The sequence below is a fragment of the Stenella coeruleoalba genome, assembly GCF_951394435.1.
Source record: "Stenella coeruleoalba genome assembly, chromosome: 6".
In the NCBI taxonomy this organism is placed as follows: Eukaryota; Metazoa; Chordata; class Mammalia; order Artiodactyla; family Delphinidae; genus Stenella; species Stenella coeruleoalba.
This window is the reverse complement of record NC_137151.1, coordinates 43,792,378-43,813,755: the sequence shown is the minus strand read 5'-3', so window position 1 is coordinate 43,813,755 and position 21,378 is coordinate 43,792,378. Positions and strand designations below refer to the sequence as shown.

Below are 21,378 nucleotides of genomic sequence, written 5' to 3'. Positions count from 1 at the left end.
CAGCAAAGTTCAATAAAACTAAAAGCTTCCTCTTTGAGAAGATAAACAAAATTGATAAACCTTTAGCCAGACTCATCAAGAAAAAGAGGGAGAAGACTCAAATCAATAAAATTAGAAATGAAAAAGGAGAAATTACAACAGACACTGCAGAAATACAAATCATCATAAGACACTACTACAAGCAACTCTGTGCCAATAAAATGGACAACCTAGAAGAAATAGACAAATTCTTAGAAATGCACAACCTTCTGAGACTGAACCAGGAAGAAATACAAAATATAAACAGACCAATCACAAACACTGAAATTGAAACTGTGATTTTAAATCTTCCAACAAACAAAAGCCCACGACCAGATGGCTTCACAGGTGAATTCTATCAAACATTTAGAGAAGAGCTAAAACCCATCCCTCTCAAACTCTTCCAAAAAATTGCAGAGGAATGAGCACTCCCAAATTCATTCTATGAGGCCACCGTCACCCTGATACCAAAACCGAACAGAGATACTACAAAAAAACAAAATTACAGACCAGTATCACTGAAGAATATAGATGCAAAAATCCTCAACAAAATATGAGCAAACAGAATCCAACAGTGCATTAAAAGGATCATACACCATGGTCAAGTGGGGCTTATCCTAGGGATGCAAGGATTCTTCGATATACTCAAATCAATCAATGTGATACACCATATTAACAAACTGAAGAATTAAAACCATATGATCATCTCAATAGATGCAGAAAAATCTTTTGACAAAATTCAGCACCCATGTATGATAAAAACTCTCCAGAAAATGGGCATAGAGGGAAACTACCTCAACATTATAAAGGCCATAAAGGACAAACCCACAGCAAACATCATTCTCAATGGTGAAAAATTGAAAGCATTTCCTCTAAGATCAGGAAAAAGACAAGGATGTCCACTTTTGCTACTACTATTCAACATAGTTTTGGAAGTTCTATCCATGCATAAAAGGAATACAAATTAGAAAAGAAGAAGTAAAACTGTCACTCTTTGCAGATGACATGATACTATACATAGATAATCCTAAAGATGCCACCAGAAAACTACTAGAGCTAACCAACGAATTTGGTAAAGTTGCAGGATACAAAATTAATGCACAGAAATCTCTTGCATTCCTATACACTAACAATGAAAGATCAGAAAGAGAAATTAAGGAAACAATCCCATTCACCATTGCAACAAAAAGAATAAAATACCTAGGTATAAATCTACCTAAGGAGGTAAAAGACCTGTACTCAGAAAACTATAAGACACTGATGAAAGAAATCAAAGATGACACAGACAGATGGAGAGATATACCATTTTCTAGGATTGGAAGAATCAATATTGTGAAAATGACTATACTACCCGATGCAATCTACAGATTCAGTGCAATCCCTATCAAATTACCAATGACATTTTTTACAGAACTAGAACAAAAAAATCTTAAAATTTGTATGGAGACACAAAAGACCCTGAATAGTCAAAGCAATCTTGAGGGAAAAAAATGGAGCTGGAGGAATCAGACTCCCTGACTTCAGACTATACTACAAAGCTACAGTCATCAAAACAATATGGTACTGGCACAAAAACAGAAATATAGATCAATGGACAGGATAGAAAGCCCAGAGATAAACCCACTCACCTATGGTCAACTAATCTATGACAAAGGAGGCAAAAATACACAATAGAGAAAAGACGCTCTCTTCAATAAGTGGTGCTGGGAAAACTGGACAGCTAGATGTACAAGAATGAAATTAGAACAGTCCCTAACACCACAAACATAAACTCAAAATGGATTAAAAACCTAAATGTAGGACCAGACACTATAAAACTCAGAGGAAAACATAGGAAGAATGCTCTTTGACATAAATCACAGCAAGGTCTGTTTTGACCCACCTCCTAGAGTAATGGAAATAAAAACAAAAATAAACAAATGGAACCTAATGAAACTTAAAAGCTTTTGCACAGCAAAGGAAACTATAAACAAGATGAAAAGACAGCCCTCAGAATGGTAAAGAAATATTTGCAAACGAATCAATGGACAAAGGATTAATCTCCAAAATATATAAACAGCTCATGCAGCTCAATATGAAAAAAACCAACAACCCAATCAAAAAATGGGCAGAAGACCTAAATAGACATCTCTCCAAAGAAAACATACAGATGGCCAAGATGCACATGAAAAGCTGCTCAACATTACTAATTATTAGAGAAATGCAAATCTAAACTACAATGAGGTATCACCTCACACCAATTAGAATGGGCATCATCAGAAAATCTACAAACAACAGATGCTGGAGAGGGTGTGGAGAAAAGGGAACCCTCTTGCTCTGTTGGTGGGAATGTAAATTGATACAACCACTATGGAGAACAGTATGGAGGTTCCTTAAAAAATTAAAAATAGAATTACCACATGACCTAGCAATCCCACTACTGGGCATATACCCAGAGAAAACCATAATTCAAAAGGACACATGCACCCCAATGTTCATTGCAGGACTGTTTACAATAGCTAGGTCATGGAAGCAACCTAAATGCCCATTGACAGATGAATGGATGAAGAAAATGTGGTACATATATACAATGGAATATTACTCAGCCATAAAAAGGAACCAAATTGGGTCATTTGTAGAGACGTGGACCTAGAGACTGTCATACAGAGTGAAGTAAGTCAGAAAGAGAAAAACAAATATTATATATTAACACATATATGTGGAATCTAGAAAAATGGTACAGATAAACCAATTTGCAAGGCAGAAATAGACACAGATGTAGAGAACAAACATATGGACACCAGTGGGGGATAGCATGGGGGTGGTGGTGGGATGAATTAGGAGTTTGGGATTGACCTATGTACACTAATATGTATAAAATAGATAACTAATAAGAACCTGCTGTATAAAAATAAATAAAAATCTAAAAAAAAATTATGTACATTCCCACCAACAGTGCAAGAGGGTTCCCTTTTCTCCACACCCTCTCCAGCACTTTTTGTCTGTAGAGTTTTTGATAGCATTCCTTCTGATGGCCTAGTTTTTATTGCCCCTCTTTCTTTTCTTAAATATTGATGTTCTCAAGAATCCTGTTTTTTTCATTCTCTTTCTTTCAAGTAGCTCTCCCAATATCTGCAACTTCCTTAACCTACGAATACTTCATTAATACACACATATTAGAAGAGTGGTGTTTACCTTCTTTCCCACTTGCAAAGGGATGCATGAAACAAATTTTGGTAGACAACCTCTAAGACTAAACTTAATCCCTGCTCTAATCCGACAATTTTAGATACAATTAGCCCTTATTTGTTCATTAGTATGTTCCAGGCACTGTTCTAAGGGCTACGTAGGTTTTAATTCATTTCCTTCTCACAATTACCACATGCGGTAGATACTATTATTATCCCTACATGAGAGGTGAGAAATCTGAGACACAGAGAAGTTAAGTGAGTCACCCAAGGATTCCCACCTGGTAAATAGTAGAGCCAGGGTTCAAAATAAAACAGTGTAGTTCCAGAACCATTCTCTTACCAACCATGCCTCATAATGTTTTAACCACTGAATAATGTTATTGGCAGGACCATGGCACTAAACAACTCCTGGGCCTCTTTCCCATGGATCCTGCAGAGTCCCTGACAAACAGAAAGGTGATCTCTCTTGTTTATCCACTCTCACACCGATAAGAGAGAGACAATGACATTCTGAACTAAATTTTGTAATCTCAAATGTCATAAAACTATTGCTTGTCCACTGTCCTATAGATAAGAGAAAAGCAATGGCATTCTAATTAAGCAATGGATTTGGAATAAGGAAAGAAAGTAAAACTAATAATCTGCCCCCATCCTCTCAGACATAATATGGAGCTGTAAGATACATTTTCACTTCCTAGAGTACAGACTAGATGGAGAGATGCATTCAACAACCAAATAGATTCTGTTTTAATGTAAATCATATCATATCACTCCTCTGTATCTTACCCTTCAATGGCTTTCCACTACATTTTGAATAAATATTAAGTGTATTAATGTACACATACATTTCAGCATCACCAGACTCCCACCAATTTCTCCAATCTCTGTGTTCACCTCTCTCCCTAGTTTACTATGTTTCTTTCACCCTAGTCTCTGTTCTCTCTGCCTGGGACACTCATCTTCCCATTCTTGGCAAAGCCAGCTCCTTTTTATCCTTCAGGTCTCAGCTTAGATGTTACTTCCTTAAAGAAGCCTTCCTTGGACACTGGATATAATTAGGTTGCCCTCCTTTCCCAATTACTGTCTAGCATCTCACTTTGTTTACTTCCTATCAGGATCAAAAATTGATCAATTAATTGCTAATAATTAAATTTTAAATGATTAATTCTTTGCCTAACCTACTAGTATGTAAGCTCCTAATTTCAACACTACATTAATGATTAGCACAAAGCACAGAATATAAGCAGAACCTAAGATATTTATTATACTGAGAAATACAAAGTGACATATTGCATGGAATTGCCCCCCCGCAAATTCCTTTGTCTGAAAACTCATATAAGCCTTATCTTCCCATGTATATTTACTTGAAAGAGCATGCACTTCAGAGTTGGACAGAAGTGGATTCATATCTACCTCTGTTACTTACAAACTGCATGATCTTGGGCATCATTATTTTGAAATCTTCCCTCATTCGATAAGGAAAAAAATAATATTTACCTCATGGAGTTGGTGTGATTATTCAGTGTAATAGTAAAATGACTAAGTCTATTCCTGGCACTTAGCCAACAGGTAATAAATGTTTATTTTCTCTCTTCACTCCGTTCCTACCCACAGTGACACTCCCTTGCAAGACCATGGATCACCCCAAACATATGAGAAAATAAAAGTCAACAAAAGCAATCTTTTTCAAATTTCAAATATCTAAACCACATTCAGCCTTGTCTTTAAAATCCCAGAAAATTTAATGAGGAGGAGAAGGATTATACAGAGGCAGAAGAGGAGAAGCAGGAAGCACAGGGGAAAAGGTGAAGAAAAAATTAAAGGGTTTCCCTCTTGAGAGGGTACCGACAGAGCATTTCAGTCTTGGCCGCATATCCACTGAAGACACACACAGAACATGGAGGCAGCTCTGAAAATAGGAAAGCTTTTTTTTTTTTTTAACATCTTTATTGGAATATAATTGCTTTGCAATGGTGTGTTAGTTTCTGCTTTATAACACAGTGAATCAGCTACACATATACATATATCCTCATAATTCCTCCCTCTTGCGTCTTGCTCCCACCCTCCCTATCCCACCCCTCTAGGTGGTCACAGAGCACAGACCTGATCTTAGGTTTTCAAGGAGGTTTCTTGTTGACTCCATTGACACAATACCTCCTGCCAGGCCCTCTGTGCCTCAACATTCTTCAGAAATGAGCAGCTCTGTTCCAACAGTTTTGGCCAATGTGACCATTTCACAGATGCTGTATGTTGAGGGAACATCTAGTCCCTTACTTTTTTCTTCCTTTGAGTTGATAGTAATCATGGATAGTTAAAGGCAAAACAACCCAATACTTAGAATTTTACAACTTGGTTACATTCCAGCATTTGTTTACTTATTAAAACAATTTATTGGCAGTTTGGGAGGAAGATTTTTTCCTATAGAAAAAGCCTCTGAGGTATTTCTGGAGGCATATTTCAGATTCTCAAGGAGGACTTAGTAGGAAATAGTTTTTGCTACAATGTTTGACATGAGTCCAGGCTATGCCTGGAACTCTCTTTATATAGAGACAACATACACAGATATCTCCAGAGGTTACCAGTAGGTTTAAAATGAATCTTAAATGTTCCCACTTCAGAAGGGCAGGGCTTCTAGTCTTAGGTGGGGACATCAGCCATTTTATCAATATTTCTCCTCAGTGTCTCTAGTCTGTCTGCACTGGTATGTTTATAACAGAAGTAGCCTTGTGTGCCCTAAAAGATGAGACCCTTGGGTAATAATTGCCAGGTGATGGGGTGGATCCAGGATAGATGGCATTGCAGGTAAAAATAAGGATTCGGGATGCAAAATGAGATCACATAATATCTTGCTTTTAAATGACCTTTAGCTCACCTACATACATAATGGTTTGCAAAATAAGTAAAAGCTGTTACCAAGTTGCTCAGCAATGCTATCTTAAAATATCTCTAAGAGGGATAGTTTTAAACTGGAAGAGTTTTTAACAATCTTCCTATGAGTTCAAATCAGATTTGATGAGGAGCAATGCAGAAAAGTCCTGAATCTTCAGAAATGTGCATCTGTTCTTAAGTTTAGGAATCATCGATCTGAAGTGCAGCTGAATGGGATAGATTCAGCAGCAATTTGAAGAATTTGAGTTTGTCAAAGTCAGATTTCACACATGGGGACTCACCTTATCCAGCAGGGCTTTTAGCACTGGTTCTTCCTGCAGTCCCTCTGTCAGGCACCCTGTATGACCTACTAAGACAGTCTCCTTCTGGCAGCTTTGCTTCATCTATGCCTGTGAGGAACCCTGCAACGTCATCTTGCTTCTCCTCAACCTCACTTTGACTTTAAGAAGACTGGCTGTAGTACATTTTCAGAACTGGTCCCAAAGCCCAAATCAGGGAAAGATGGGATGATTTTCTCCATCTTATTAAAAACTTAGACAATACATCATTTTTCTTTTTTACTGTGGGAAAATGTGTAACAAAACTGTTCATGTGCTAGTGCTTTAATAGGAAGCCCAATGGATGCCTTTTACTATTAAGTGTGGGTCTGGCATGTTCATAGGTTTGTGTTAATTCTCTTAACCGAGGGCTCTAGAATCCTGTGGCTTGGCTATCATGATGTTGAAGAACAAAGAAAGCCCTAGTAGAAACACCAGAATCCTATTTGCACAGGAATTTGGTGGGGAACTCATGGCCTATTTCATTTCTACCTAGCCATGGCCCTCACGAATCCTGCTACTGCTGACCAAATCAGGTGTGTTTATAAGGCCTTCCTTTTTAACTTGAACCCCTACTGGTTTTCTTTTCTTTCTTTCTCTTTCTTTCTTTCTTTCTTTCTTTCTTTCTTTTTCTTTCTTTTTCTTTGTTTTCTTTCTTTCTTTCTTTCTTTCTTTCCTTCTTCCTTCCTTCCTTCCTTCCTTCCTTTCTTCCTTCCTTCCTTCCTTTCTTTCTTTCTTCCTTTCTTTCTTTCTTTCTTTTCTTTCTTTCTTTCTTTTCTTTCTTTCTTTCTTTTCTTTCTTTCTTTCTGTGGAGGGGAGGCTTATTTCTTTCTTTTCTTTCTTTCTTTCTGTGGAGGGGAGGCTTATTTTTTTTTTCCCCCACACATTTAGTTGGACTCAAGCTTGAGTCCAAACAAGACTAGTCTGAGCAGATTCCACTGCTCTGTTACTCAGCTGGATGGGTCCTCTTGTGATGGCATTCCCAAGGACCCACTGGCTGGGATCCATAGCATTCCACCATTAGAACTGCTGACAAAGGTTTTTTTTTTTTTTTTTTAAATGCATTTTAATCTAATGCTTAAGGAAGGGACGGATGTTTACTTGTATGAACCTTAGTTTATGGTGGGCTTACGTAAGATTCCCAGGACATTTGGAAAGCATGGGATTTAATGCTCTACATTCTCTGAAGGTAAAACAAAACAAAACAATAGACTTGTTTCCCTTTTGTATCTTCCTTTCTAACTCCTCCCCCCACCACCCTTTGGGAAAACATCACTCTTTCCAAATGGAAGCCTCTCTTCAGAAAAGGAGAAATCAAGTGACTAACATTCTTTCTTTTACAAGAGAAATAAAAATAACACACAAAGAAAGAACATTAAGTGATTTCCTTTCCAGTGATCTTTGACATGGTTTTATGAACCTACCTCCAGACTTCCCTCCTCCCAAGACACAGCTTCTCACATCAGAGTTGCATTAAGAATAATAAAATTAATTAATTAGTGAATAAAAATGAGTCAGAAATTATACATTGTTAAGTTTTCTTTAAAATGTAGAACATTTTACATCCTTCTAAAAAGGAATGGCTTTCTGTTTTATCTAACACAGATGCTATTTACAATAGGACGGAGTGAGAGAACACAGATAAAATAGGACTTAACCAATTGGTGGACCCATTAAGAAGAACATTAATATCATTTTCTTATCATTATCACCAAAAACTATAACAAGTGACATTTATTGAGCCTGTTCCATATGCCTGACATCCTACCAACTTCTTTACACAAATAAAAAATTTAATAATTTAATCTTTAAAATAATTCTTTGATATAATTTAAGGGTTGGAAACTTACCTATAAAGGGCCAGATATCGAATATTTTAGGCTTTGCAGTCACATAGGGTCTCTTAGATAGTCTTCATTGCTTTTGTTGTTGTTTTATTTTGTTTTTACAACTCATCACAAATATAAACACCATCTTTACCTCCTTGTCTACTCCAAAATAGGCCACGTATCAGATTTGACCTGTGGGCTATAGTTTGCTGATCCCTGATTTTATCAAAATAAAACTTATATCAGTTCCACTTACAGAGAAGGAAATTTAGACTTGGAGAAATTAAGTAAATCTGCCAAAGTTATATACTTAATAAGTGGCAGAGGAGTTCAGTTATCCCTGTAGACACTGTTAAGAGTAAACTAACTACAGTTAAATCTGAGAACCCATGTAAACAAGAGATAAATACAGAGCATTTCTAATAAACCCTAAATAGTTAACTATAATTAGAAATGTCACTAGTGTCAGCTAGCTTAGAAATACCTTATTGGATATACCCATAGATACATGCTATTTCCACCTATAATACTGGCACACATAATATCAAATGGAGACTATTTCATGGTCACAAGCTAATAGAAAAATTTTACTTTATTTTCCTTTTAGGACACTATGATATATCTTCCAGCCTTAACTAACATAATTCTGATTTTAATTTTTACTATTCCTCACCATCTCCCTTCCTTACTTCAGAGACAACTGAAGTAAATAGATATTCAAAGTTTTAAAAGTACAACTTAGCTTTGCTGAAAATGAAAAAACAAAGTGGACCTAAGAGTATTTCTTTATTATATTCCTGAATCCAAAACTTGAATGTCAATCATTCTAAATTTCTACTGATTATCCAAATTGTAAAAAAAAGAAAAATATAATGAAACATCTACTAAATGTAAGTTTTTTCAATAAAATTTGATAAATCAATTTTGTGATTTGAATATTAGTCATTTTGAATTAAAGCAATAGAAATCAGTGTACTTGAGGTTAAAAATTACTAATAGTGTATATATATACGTGGTGCTTACTGGCACTAAGGCAGCTTTCCCTCTCAGAATTAAAATTACATTGACTATTAAAGAATTGACCCAAAATCTCTACTGTAACTTTTAAACACTCATTGTTCATTACTGGGTATTTTATTACAAATTTTTTTCTAGATAATAATGTTAATTCCAAACATAATAGCAGGGATCAGCTGTGGAATCTGAGGAATTTAAATGGTAGACATATCTAAAATTAGGGGAAAAAGAATATGTCCAACAATTAAAGATTCTTTTTTAAAAATATTTTTTATGTGTTTTTAAAACACTCAATTGACCAGTAAAACTGATGGAGTAACATATTTTTTTAAAATTCCTAATTATATAATTTTCCCACTAGACTGAAATAACTCCTTTTATTCTCTTGGGTGTATAATATATGCTTTTAAAAAGTTCCTGCCTGTATATTTATCTAATATCCAGGGTGCTATCAATAAATAATACACATTATTTACTTAAAAACATTTTTTTAAATTTTCCTTTGGAATAAAACTAAGCAAAAGGAAACTTGCGTGTATACACAAACTGGCTGCGACCAACAAAACAACAGGAAACTGGACACATCATAGAAAGAGAAAGAATTCAAGATTTCCATCACAGTTCATTTATCTACGTGTAACGCTGCAGTGTATTGTCAAGCACAGGAGGGCCCGGGGTGCTTAGAAGAACAGATGGCAGCTGGGTTAGGCCAGACAGGAGAGAAAAGAAGGTGGGGCCGCCCAGGAAGTGCTGGTAAATTATGCAGCTTGCTCTTCTCGCCTTCAGATGAAAAAAAAAAAAAAAAAAATACTGAGGAAGGTTTGTGCCAATGGCCAGCACTTCAGACAGTTCTCTGCATGTACATGATGCAAAGTACAGAAAACCAGGAGAACGGTCGAGGTGTGTCTCATGGGACATGAGGAGATGGTAATGCAGCAGTACAGCAACCACCCTGGGACAAGCAGTGTCCTTGAAATCAAAACAAAACCCAGTTAAGTCTGCAGATGCAGTTTTTCCTTCAAGAACCTAGTGCTATTTGAAGGATAGGTGAGATACAGGATTCTTCAGCAATATGAACAGACACACAGCCGTGGAGAGCAGCTGTTCTCGCTTCTGACCATGGAGTGATCAAGAAAAATTAAATAGACTTCCAGAGAAGCAAGAGGAACAGAGCTGAGACTCATGGATGCAAGACCTGTGAAACTCTGGGAAATGGTAAAGAGGGAGATTATGGAATCACCTACAGGATTATCTTTGAAAGCCACAAATCATTATATAAGCATTATCAAGACCTGGCTATTTTACTTGTGGAAGAAAATGAATGTGAGGAAATGTCAGATCAAAGACTACTAATATGCCAAAGTAATTACCTTCACTCCTTGCACCAAACAGCAAAATGATGTCTATTTCCTGTATACCCTGCTTGTGTCATTTCTGTTTTGTGTATGAGCACACTCTGCTTGTATCAGTTCAGTTTTCTTAAGCATATTGCCCAACTTTTGAACAGCATTTAAAAAATACTCTTACAGTGCCTAAGTCAGTGTCCTGCACACAGTAAAGAGGCATCCACACACAAGAAAGGGAAGGTCATGAAGTTTGAGTTCATAGTTCCTGCACCCACAGATGTGACACCTGTTATATAGCTCTACCCATCCATCCCCAGTTGCTATTGAGCGGTAAAGTAGTGTGGAGGGAAAATGTGGAAGCAGAAACAGTTGCAGGCACAATGAGTAACATAGGAAAAAGCTCAAAGGTTGGGAGGGGGAAGGAGAGGGAGAGAGGACAACGGGAAGAGTTTCAGGAAGTGAAAATAATTCGTCAATGGCTGAAGGGCACGGGGAGTGGGGAGGGCCAGAGGAGGCAGAAAAAGGTGAGGCTGCTGAGCCCACCCTGGAGGCTTTTCTAATCCAGGTGAGGCATTGGGTTTGGGCTTTCTCCGAGGGCAATGGAGAGCCATCGAAGGGTTTTAAGCAGGGAAATCCTAGATCAGAGATGAATTCAGAAATGCTCTTTTTGGGTGCAGTGGGAACAGAGGTTGGAGAGAAGATAGTCTTGAGGTTCACAGGTCAGTTTGGAGGCTTTTGCAGAATCTAGAAAAGAGATGATGGTAAATGGCAACAAGATAGAAGAATGGAGTAAAGTGAACTGGGACTAGGAGATTGGAGTAGATGTGGGGAAAAGAGAAAAAAAGAGAAAGGGCGATGGCCACGTTTGTGGTTTCAAATAGAGACTACAGAAATTCATGTAGGTTTAGGGAAAAGAAAAACTGTGTATCTTCTGAACTGTAGTTTCTGCTTTGGATCTGTCTGAATTTACGGCTACCAGGATCCTCCATCTCCCCTCCATTAATTATTAGAGGATTCTGCATAGAGATTTGTTATTTGTATTAAAATTGAAGTGTGCAAAATACAAAATACCCTAAATTATCATAATCAGTAACTGTAATTGGTATCAATTACGACCCTGAATTCTTCCTTCCTTAAAATTAATCTTTGTCTTTCAGAAAATATTTCTGAAGCAATATGCAAACCATTACCATCTTATAAGCTTGTAAAATATTGAAGTGTTTACTAAAGCATTTTCTTTTTAAATCATGCCTTCTACTAAGTGATTCCTTTCTTTATCTGATATTTTGTGTTAATCAAATAATATAGACATTTACACGTACAACATGCACATACAGATATTGGTAAAATTCATAGCTTTCCAAAATTGCAAATTCAATATTTTTGTACCAGTTCCAAACTTCTTATTCACTTTAAAAGCTTTCCTGCAAGACACAAAATCCATTGTGCAATTTTTTTTTTTTACCAGACTGCAGGAGTGCAAAAGTATACACTGTTTCCTTCAAAAATGGAATCATCATTCACAGATGTAGATGTGTACTTGTGATGCCAAGATGAGACAGATGTGGTTCTATTCACTCAGGGACAGGTGCTGCGGAAAAAGAGATAAAACATTTGTAGAAAGTGTAAGCAACTGCATCACTGTTGCTAAATAAATAAACTCTCTGCCAAAAAACTTTATTTGCTTATTTCCCTTACTTCTTCTGAATGTTTATTTTAAGATCTGGTAGAGCTAAGCTCTATTCAGTTTTTACTTTCCTGTATTGGTCCAAAATGTATAGCATGTAATATGTGTTTCAATGTGTTCCGTAAGAATGAATTGTGCAGACAGCCCCACATGCTGTTTTATGCAAATATTAATTAATATCAAGCAAGCTTACCCCCGACATGCACACCCACAATCTGACACACTTAACTTTTGAACAAGATCATGTTCACGGTCCTTATCAAAGAAATCAGGTTAAAATGAGGGCCACGAAAGCACTAGAAGTTTTGGAAGGAAAAAACATCTTCGTATTATTTTTCTGAGAAACATTTTGGTGAGCTGCAGACGGAGCACAGTATGGGGAGTAGAAATCTGCAGCTGCTGGTCTAGGGCAAGGATTTTAAATATTCGTATTAATTCTGACTCCAAAAGAAGGATCGGGTGGGAATCAGCAGCTGGGAGAGGAAAAGCGAGTGGAAAAGATGATTTTGATTTTAAATGTATTTAATCACAATGCAAAGTGGAGAACGAAGGAGAGAGATCTGCAGCTGGGCCAAGGAAGGCGGAGGGCTAAGTTGGAATATTGTCTTCCTTTTAAACACATAGCTTTGGGTTTACTGGGACCCAGGGGGACCAGGAAACTCGTGAATACCCAGAAAGATTCCACAGCTTGAAGGGGTTGTAAATAGAAAACTCTGCCTGCCCATGTTGATATTTTTTCAAAATGACAATAAGGATAGTTAGTAACTATAATGAGATTCCTCCCAAGATTGAAAAAGCAGCAGAAAACACAGGAAAGTGTTGGCTGGCTGTAGGGTGCTCCAATAAAAACAAACATTCTGATTATCAGATAGTTATCTCACATATAAAAGATTTGTATTATCATTCTTTAAGAATAGGAAACCAAAAATACACTGACCATTGAAATTAGAGTGAATATAATGCACTTTTTTGGTTGGTGATTTTGAGGACAACTTAGGCGCTCAGAACCTCAGAGAATTATGTCAGGAGTATAGTTAGGGCTTGGTCAGTGTTTGTGGAATGAAAATAAAAATTAATTAATAAACAATCATTAACCCATATTTGAGATACTGAAGGGCTAAAATTGAGCCTGTTGTAATCTCTGAAAATTACTTTGTTTATTGGCTTCATATTTTGTTATTTGTCTTATAAAACACAGTGTCAAGGAAACACAATTGAAGTTATTTTTTTTGTATTGTGAGAAATGTGAGCTCAAAGTGTGAATCTGCCACGGCACATTGATGGTATTTAAGAAGCCCAACATATATATGTAAGTGTATGGTGATAATGCCCATAATGGGAGAAAATGTTCAAGGGAATAACCTCAGCTAAGGAATCATTTTATTTTAATATTAAAATGTAAGTATAAAATAAATTTCCTACTACCAAACTAAGGGAACCTTCGTTTTGCTTAGGGCTTTTCACTATTTTGAGATTTTTTTTTTTTAAACAAAAAGAGATTTATTTTTAGTCTCAGTCCTATTTCCATAATGAAAAGCCCCTGGATACGATACATAGCTTGTCAATAACTGGTCATATCTCATTTCTTCCCAAATGAAAACTTTAATTCAGGACAATGTTAAAAAACTGTTTAGACATACACAGAATTATCAACACTTACAACTAGGTGGTGGCAGTGGTGGTGACTAAGTTGCAGAGTGGGAGGAGCTTTGCACAAGAATCTCTCTTTAATTTTTTTTAAGTCAATTCCACTCATCAGGTGGGGGCTTTATCCATGCTTTTCAAAGCTTGACCAATGAATCCAGCTTAATATAAATATTTCCCTTTGTAGGAAAAATAGTCAAAGCCTTAACTGGTCAAAATCCAAGTAAGAGATTTTACTCTGTCTGAATGCCAGACAGCATACAAAAAACAATTATCAAGGGCGTAAAATTCATCTTTATATCCATCACGAGGCACTGAGTAGCAATGGGTATCAGTTGTTCAATGTCATTCTGTGTATTCTTAGCAGTTCTCTAATTCTAAATACGCTATTTTATTTTATTTTTGACCATTTCTGTCAATATAAGCCCTGAAAGTAGGTTGTATTTTTCCCTCTTAGTGAAGCTAGAAGAAACAAGTATATAAAAAATACTGTTACTTCCTTACATTTATATTTTGTACAACCCAGCATTGATTTGCTCCTTATTTAAGCAACATTTTCTTGATAAATTAAAAAAGCAGCAATAGCCATTACTGCAGGCTATATACAGCCTCTAATATCACTTAAGCATATTACAGAATATAATATCTGGTACTTAACGACTAACTTGCATATGAAAGCTCACATAATGTCTCATAAAATCCTTAAAATGGCTTCAGTTTAAGAGTCTCTTTAAAAAAAAAACACCTTCAGGGAATATTGTAAATGAAGTAGCACTCCAGCCTTGGAAAAAAAATTCACACACTTGCAGAAATTTTTAATATAAATTGAACACATTAAAAATTAATTTTGCATGACCATTTCGCATTGCGGTGCCAATGCATAGTTAAGATAAGGCCTTAACTCTTCTTTGTTTAAAGTAACATGGAAGCTCTTTGCTTTCTCTCGTTGCTTTCATCTGTACATAATTATTATTTTCATTAATCAGAAAATGGACCCCCATTTTCCTATTCTGACAGCCTCAGCTGGAGTTGATGGAAACCCTACCTGAGTCACCAGGGTAACTTAACCATAAACTTCTAGGAAACTCATTAAAGAAAGGTGTGAGCTGACAATTAACCAAGGCAGTTTCCATCATCCTTCCCTTTTTTAAACTGAGGGGCTTTGGAGGAAAAGCTTACTCATCAGAAAAGTAGCTTTGCCCTGAGAAGTAAACCTGAACTGGCTTTGTCTATCACTTTTCTCTTTCCAGACCCATGATTTGCTTCTTCTCATTTGGTTTCAACTGAATCAGTTGTCTCCTTGAAGACGTGTGTGCTTTTTAGCACTAGCTTTAAATAAGTAACACATGTACATTTTCTGTTAAGATATTTATTCTCTGATGGAAATAAAAAAGGGGAAAAATAACAACCGAATGCCCCTTTTTGTATATGTGCAGATTTTTTTTATTAGTCTCATGACCACAATTTTACAACAAAAAATTCCCAAGGAGGGCATCAGTTGCAATAAGACATTGACGAATGTCTTTCTCCGCAGAGAGCTGACGTTGCGTAGACCTGACATGCTGTAGTTTTCTGTGGTTCTGACATGAGCGGCCAGTGTGCGATGCCAGTGGGAGCTTGGAGGAAGTCACGGGGGGTGATTCATAGATTACATCTCAAGTGATCAATTTTAAAAAGGTGGGGAAGGACCTGACCTAAGAAAGTGTCCTAGACCTTGGGTCAAAGGTGCTATATAAATCTAGCAAACGAACAAAGAAATAAACCCAGATAAGGCACATTTTCCTTAAAGAAGCTTGCATCCTATTCTTTCATTGTTCAAATCAGATATTTTACTATGCAAATCTGAAAAGCTGAAAATAAAATGAGAAACCTCAGGCTTAGTTCAGAATCTATGGCTTAATTTACTGAGAAGGGGATAGAAAGTTTTGGGTCAGGGGGACAAGTTTTACAAGAGTATTTTCTCAGCTTTCTAAGGCTTCCAGAGGACCTTGTGAAATACTACAAAATCTATTCCCTAGTTTTCTCCTAATTCTTGCACTCCATGTTAATACAACTTACATAAGCTGCAACAATAAGACAGACTCCGACGTGCACTGCTGACAGCCAAAACAAGTATGACTGTGGTGTTGTCCTATCTTAAAAAAAATCATTCAAGCTGTAAAAATTCATTCAAACTGTAGTGAAGCCAAATCTGTCTGGCAGAATTGGAAAGAACTGTCCAACTGCTTGCTGACACATACACACCTTCTAATGTCCTCACCTAACACAGTCATTATGTTACCCACCAAGCATCAGGTACTGTGGATTTACTTCCAGAAACCTTACTTTGCATTGAAATGTTTCCAGTTAGACAGATTTCAACCATCAGTTTACGGCAAAGCAAGAAGCAACCCCCTATACTGTAACTACATTCATGTGAGTACAGTATGCTTTCTTTTTTCTTTTTTCCTTTTTATGGGAAAGGTATGACCAGGGTAAAGACTGTTTATAGTCCTGGGTAGACCCAGAGTAGTGAAAGATCCCCAAACGTACCAAACTTAGATATGTGCAAAGGCAAGCAAAAGAATCTATAGGGAAGCAACCTCCTCTGTGGTTTTAGCAATTCTCAAAAACAGCCATGTGAAATTAGTTTTTCTCTCATTCTCTTTCTTCATCTCTCTCTCTCTTTCTATCTCATACACACACACACACACACACACACACACACACACACACACACAAACAGAGTCAATAGCAATCCATGGAGTCCAAGTTGGATCTAGGTGGTATTACTACACAAAGGGTAAAACGTGTTATCAAAATTCAAGTATACTATGGCCTAATTATATATTGTTAATTATTTTAAATTTTCATAAAGTATAATAATAACCAATTGACATTTACAATACTGAATGATGTTGAATCTTGTAAAGATTCTCAGTTCTAGGATAATATGAGGCAGGTAGGATTTTTGCATTTATGTGTTCTCTGGAAGGAAGAATGTTAATCACACCAGACAGGGTAGTAAGCTCTGATTTCCCTTCCAAGTCTTACCTGCCTTTGATTTCCCTATAAAGACAAATTAATTTATATGTGACACACTCCCAAGCACACACATACTTAGGTATCCATCTATATGGATATGGGCAATATGTCAGAACAGCCTGGCACCTGCCAAAAACACAGGGGTGATTTTGAGGACCAGTCTGGAGTGGTTTCCGCCTGCTAAGGAAGAAGAAAATTGAGTTATCTGTCTTCTTACTCCAGTAAACCACGGTAAAAGACTATGAATAGTTATTAACAGGAGCAACATTCTGTTTCTCTTCTCACCTTCCTCCTTTAAGGTCATTATAGATAAAAGAAAGCAAAATAAATCAACCCTTCTCTTTAATTATTTAATGGGATATAAGAAGCTCCTTGAAGAGAAGTATTAGAATAAGTGGGTTGAGGTGGGATAGGATTCATGACTTAGGTAACTGTTTCTACTCATCTGAGTTGTGTCACGCTCCATACTTTACAGGACCATGCAGGAAATTTAATCATAGAGATAAACCAGGAAGCAGCTAGAGTACCTCCACACAACATAAAACATTCAGATATTATAAATAAATGATATATGATATAAATATGATTGCTTAGTAACTAATGGCTTACACTCGGGCTTAGTCTATGACCTGGGTAAAAGATTTCTGACATTTAATGCAAAACACAGACAAGAGTATTCCCTTGCTTTAAAGCTTAAAAAGTATATGCTCATTAAGCAGAAACATCAAAATGAAGTTCAGACAAAAGTCAAAAGAATGTCATTCTACCTCAGATTTTACTTGGTTTAAAATAATGCAGCTGTACCTATAGAGGTAGACATTCAATTTCTCCAAAACAGAGGAAGACAGGGAGAAAAGAATGCTTACAGGAAAGACAAAAATACCTTTGGCATAAATACATATATAGTTAATTCATACACCCCACCCCCCATACACACACACACACACACACACACACACACACACACACACACACACTTCAGTGGTTCTCTAACTCTGAAGCTCTGTTAGGTAACTGCCAGGGACAAACCAGTGGCAAATTTGTTCCAGAAAAGGGAAGAAAGAATTATACTAGTTTGATAAAAGATTGATGGAATATTGCTTAACTTTAATCTTAAATATATTATTCACTTTGGAAATAGTGTCACCAACATTACTATACCATAAATATTAAATCTTTGTCATTCTATCACTTACATCTACTTATGAATTTATTTTTTCAGCTCTTCAGAATTACAGAAGATAAACCTTTATGAAAACAACTTTTCACATTTTTATTTCATGGCAGCATTTGAACCACCAACTTAATTCAATGATCTTAACAACCTTAAATAGAATATCTATTTTTTTTCTTATTCAAAGCCTTTGAGTCTCTATGTGCCAAAAAACAGAACCACGAACATCTAAACTGAAGGAAAGCATTAATGCATTCATCCTACATGAAACCAGCCCAAACGAGAACTCATCAAGGACCCACCTCACCTGAAGACCTGTCCTCAATGGTTGTTTATACATAGTTAAAATAGAAATGTCTTCCATAAGTGAATTATGAACCCTCCCAAAATATGTCATCCACTTGAGTTTCAAAACTTGCAATCTGAAAGAACAATGATTACTTGATTAATCTCTCACCTTGACTGTCTTTCTTTTTAAGTGAATTTGACAAGTTCCATTCAAACAGGAATCCCAAAATTTTAGATATTTTCCCAAAAACGTGCTTTTCACATCACTGAAAATCAGGATTGCCCACACTGTGAACAACTGCCCACACACTGTAATTTGTAGGGTAAAAGGAATGGTAAACTATACCACTTCTGATCAAAAGGACAGAGACCGTGCTTTATTTTAGACTGGGAGGCTATGGAGAATGCATCTTCATTTCTTCTCACTGCAAGCACTCACTGAAAGAAACATTTCTGGTTGAATTGCTTGGTGGAAAATAGCATCAAAACAAATATCTGCCTTCCTCTATGTCCTTATGAGATTTGGCCATTGGGAGAGGGGTAAAACAATAGTAGCAAAAGTAGATTCAAAGTACTTATAATTCATAAGAAAACCTCCGTAAGAGTGTCTTCTTATTTCCAACAATTGTTTTATTCCCTTCCCTCCTTCCTTTTGCTAGGTGCAATATATTCATCAGCTTCAATTAGTGGTTCTCAACCTTGGCTACATATTACAATTACCTGGGGAATTAAAAAAAAAATAAAATAGGGCTAAGTAGGGTGGGGCTTAGGTTGGGTAGCTTTAAAAGGGCCTCAGGTTGTTCAAATGTTCAGCCAGGGAGTAGAACAGCTGTATTAAACCAATGGTTTCCAGACTTTGCTGATAACCAGAAATACCTGGGAACTTTGTAAAACTATGGTTCCCTGTGCTACTCTACCCCACCCTTGTTCTTATCTATGAAATTGAATTGGAATTTTCAAAGTATCCCAGTTTTTGTTTATTAGCAGCTCCTCTATTATTTTGATGAATCACCACCTTTGGGAATTATTGACTACACATTATAATTCAACCAAAAAAGTAGTTGTGATCAAATCTATCTGTTTATATTGCTTCAGAATGACATATCGTTTGATCTACATTTCATGGTGAAATTGTCTATGTTCTTACAAATGCATTCAATAAGCATGGTGTTTCAACCATGTGCTGAACCCCTACACAGCCTCCATGAGTCCTCTTTTGAGGACCTTTCTGTACCCTCTCCACACTGAGTTGGTTGCTCTCTTCTCTCTGTCCCATTTGCTAACTCTGTTATAGAATACATCGCCATGGATTATTTACAAGTCCAATCTGTATAAATTCCTGAAAAGAGGTCCTCTGCCCTATGCATAAGAACAGCTTACTATGGAAAGGGCCCTAAAATGAGTGTTTTGCAAGCATTATCTCAGTGATTTTTTTCAGAGCCTTAATTTCCACATACATAAAATGGGCAGAGGGATATCTCTTTATGCCAATATAAACAAGTGAGTTCCAAACTTTTCTGCCAACACTAAAGTGTTATCAATAAACTGAGGCCCTGGAATCTCTAAGGTTGGGGGATGTGAAAATAAGAAAACAATGGGTTAAATCACTCAAGGGTCTCTTGTCCTCTGCAACCTTGTCAAAGGTCTAACCACTGCACATCAGATAAAAAGAGTAAGGGAAGAATTTTACTGACTTAAAAGCAGAAGGGTTCCCACTTTTTCTCAAACTCAGCTAGAATTCATACTATGGTTACATGTCTTGGAATTTGGGACCTACCCTGAGTTGTTCACAAGTGAACTATTCAAGGTAGCCAAGGAGCCATTTCATTCAAGAGAAAGAGTTCACTTAGAGAATTTGTTTTCTCACGGATATATCTAATTTACTCATAATTTTATTATTCATGCACACTTATCACCTTTTCTATAAAATGTCCATTTAGAAATACTGCTTTGATCACAGGCTCACAAGTCATGGAACAATAGTATTCAGATTCCTTGTATGATTCTTTGATTGTAGTATCTTCTTCACAACTAGAACCAGTTTTCAGAAAAACTTAGTTTTCCAGAGCACCTGTCTCCACTTCCAGCTCAGTTGCTTAAGATGCAGCACTTTTGAATCTGCGTATAATACTGTTGCTGCATGTGTTACACTAAACCACAAGGACCCCATGGAAAAGCATTTAGCCATTTGGGCACTTTACTTTCCTGGGTATTAAGTCTTATGAGAATATAAAGACCCAGGGCTTATTCTCTGAAATTCTGATTAGGCCTATGATTTTCAGTTGAGGATGGGATATGTGTTGGCTGGAGAAAGGATAGGAGAGTGGAGTTTGGCAATTAGGAAAATAATCACTGGGGAAAAGGTCACAAGCCAAAGTTCTCAAAAAGTAAGATTTCCAGTCCCCTAAAACTTTAAGAAAAAGTGGGAAAACTTATCTATATGAACCCAGTTTTATCAAAAAGATTCTAAGAAAACACCGCTTACAGAGGCTTACTATTCCTTAATTGTATGGAACCATCTAGGCACTTGCATTTCTGACTCACCTAATTCTAAAAGAATCCCCGAATCTTTTTTACCACAACAGGGCAACGTCGAAGCTAGTGATTCTCAAAGTGGGGTGCCTGGAGCGACAGCTTCAGCATCACCTGGGAATTTTTTAGAAATGAAAATTCCCAAGCCCATACCAGACCTATTGAAACAGAATCTCTGCCGGGGGGGGGGGGGGGGGGGGGGGGGGGCGGGGGTGGCAGCCATTCCTGAATTTCGAGAAACTGCTGTAAGCTACTCCGGGCAGATAACATCTTTCCCAGCTTAATAGAAATTTAGCAGAAGAGAAAGGCATTACTTCCTTCCCATGGTGAATGCATTTTTAGCACCCAACTCAGAGCTTTTCTGCTTCCTTAATCAGAAAGGATCAGAGAGGAACATGAGGTAAGAAGCCACCACTAGGCTATTGCAGCAAGCCCAGCAGGAC

General features: G+C 36.8%; 1 long non-coding RNA gene across 1 annotated transcript in view; it reads left to right on the top strand.

The window, feature by feature from the left end:
• Window positions 1-4,924, top strand: part of LOC307187907 — a 66,249-nt gene extending 61,325 nt beyond the window's left edge. Inside the window, exon 5 of the long non-coding RNA XR_013828717.1 lies at window positions 4,803-4,924. This is a non-coding gene — a long non-coding RNA (uncharacterized lncRNA). The remainder of the gene's footprint in view (window positions 1-4,802) is intronic.
• Window positions 4,925-21,378: the final 16,454 nt, after the last annotated feature.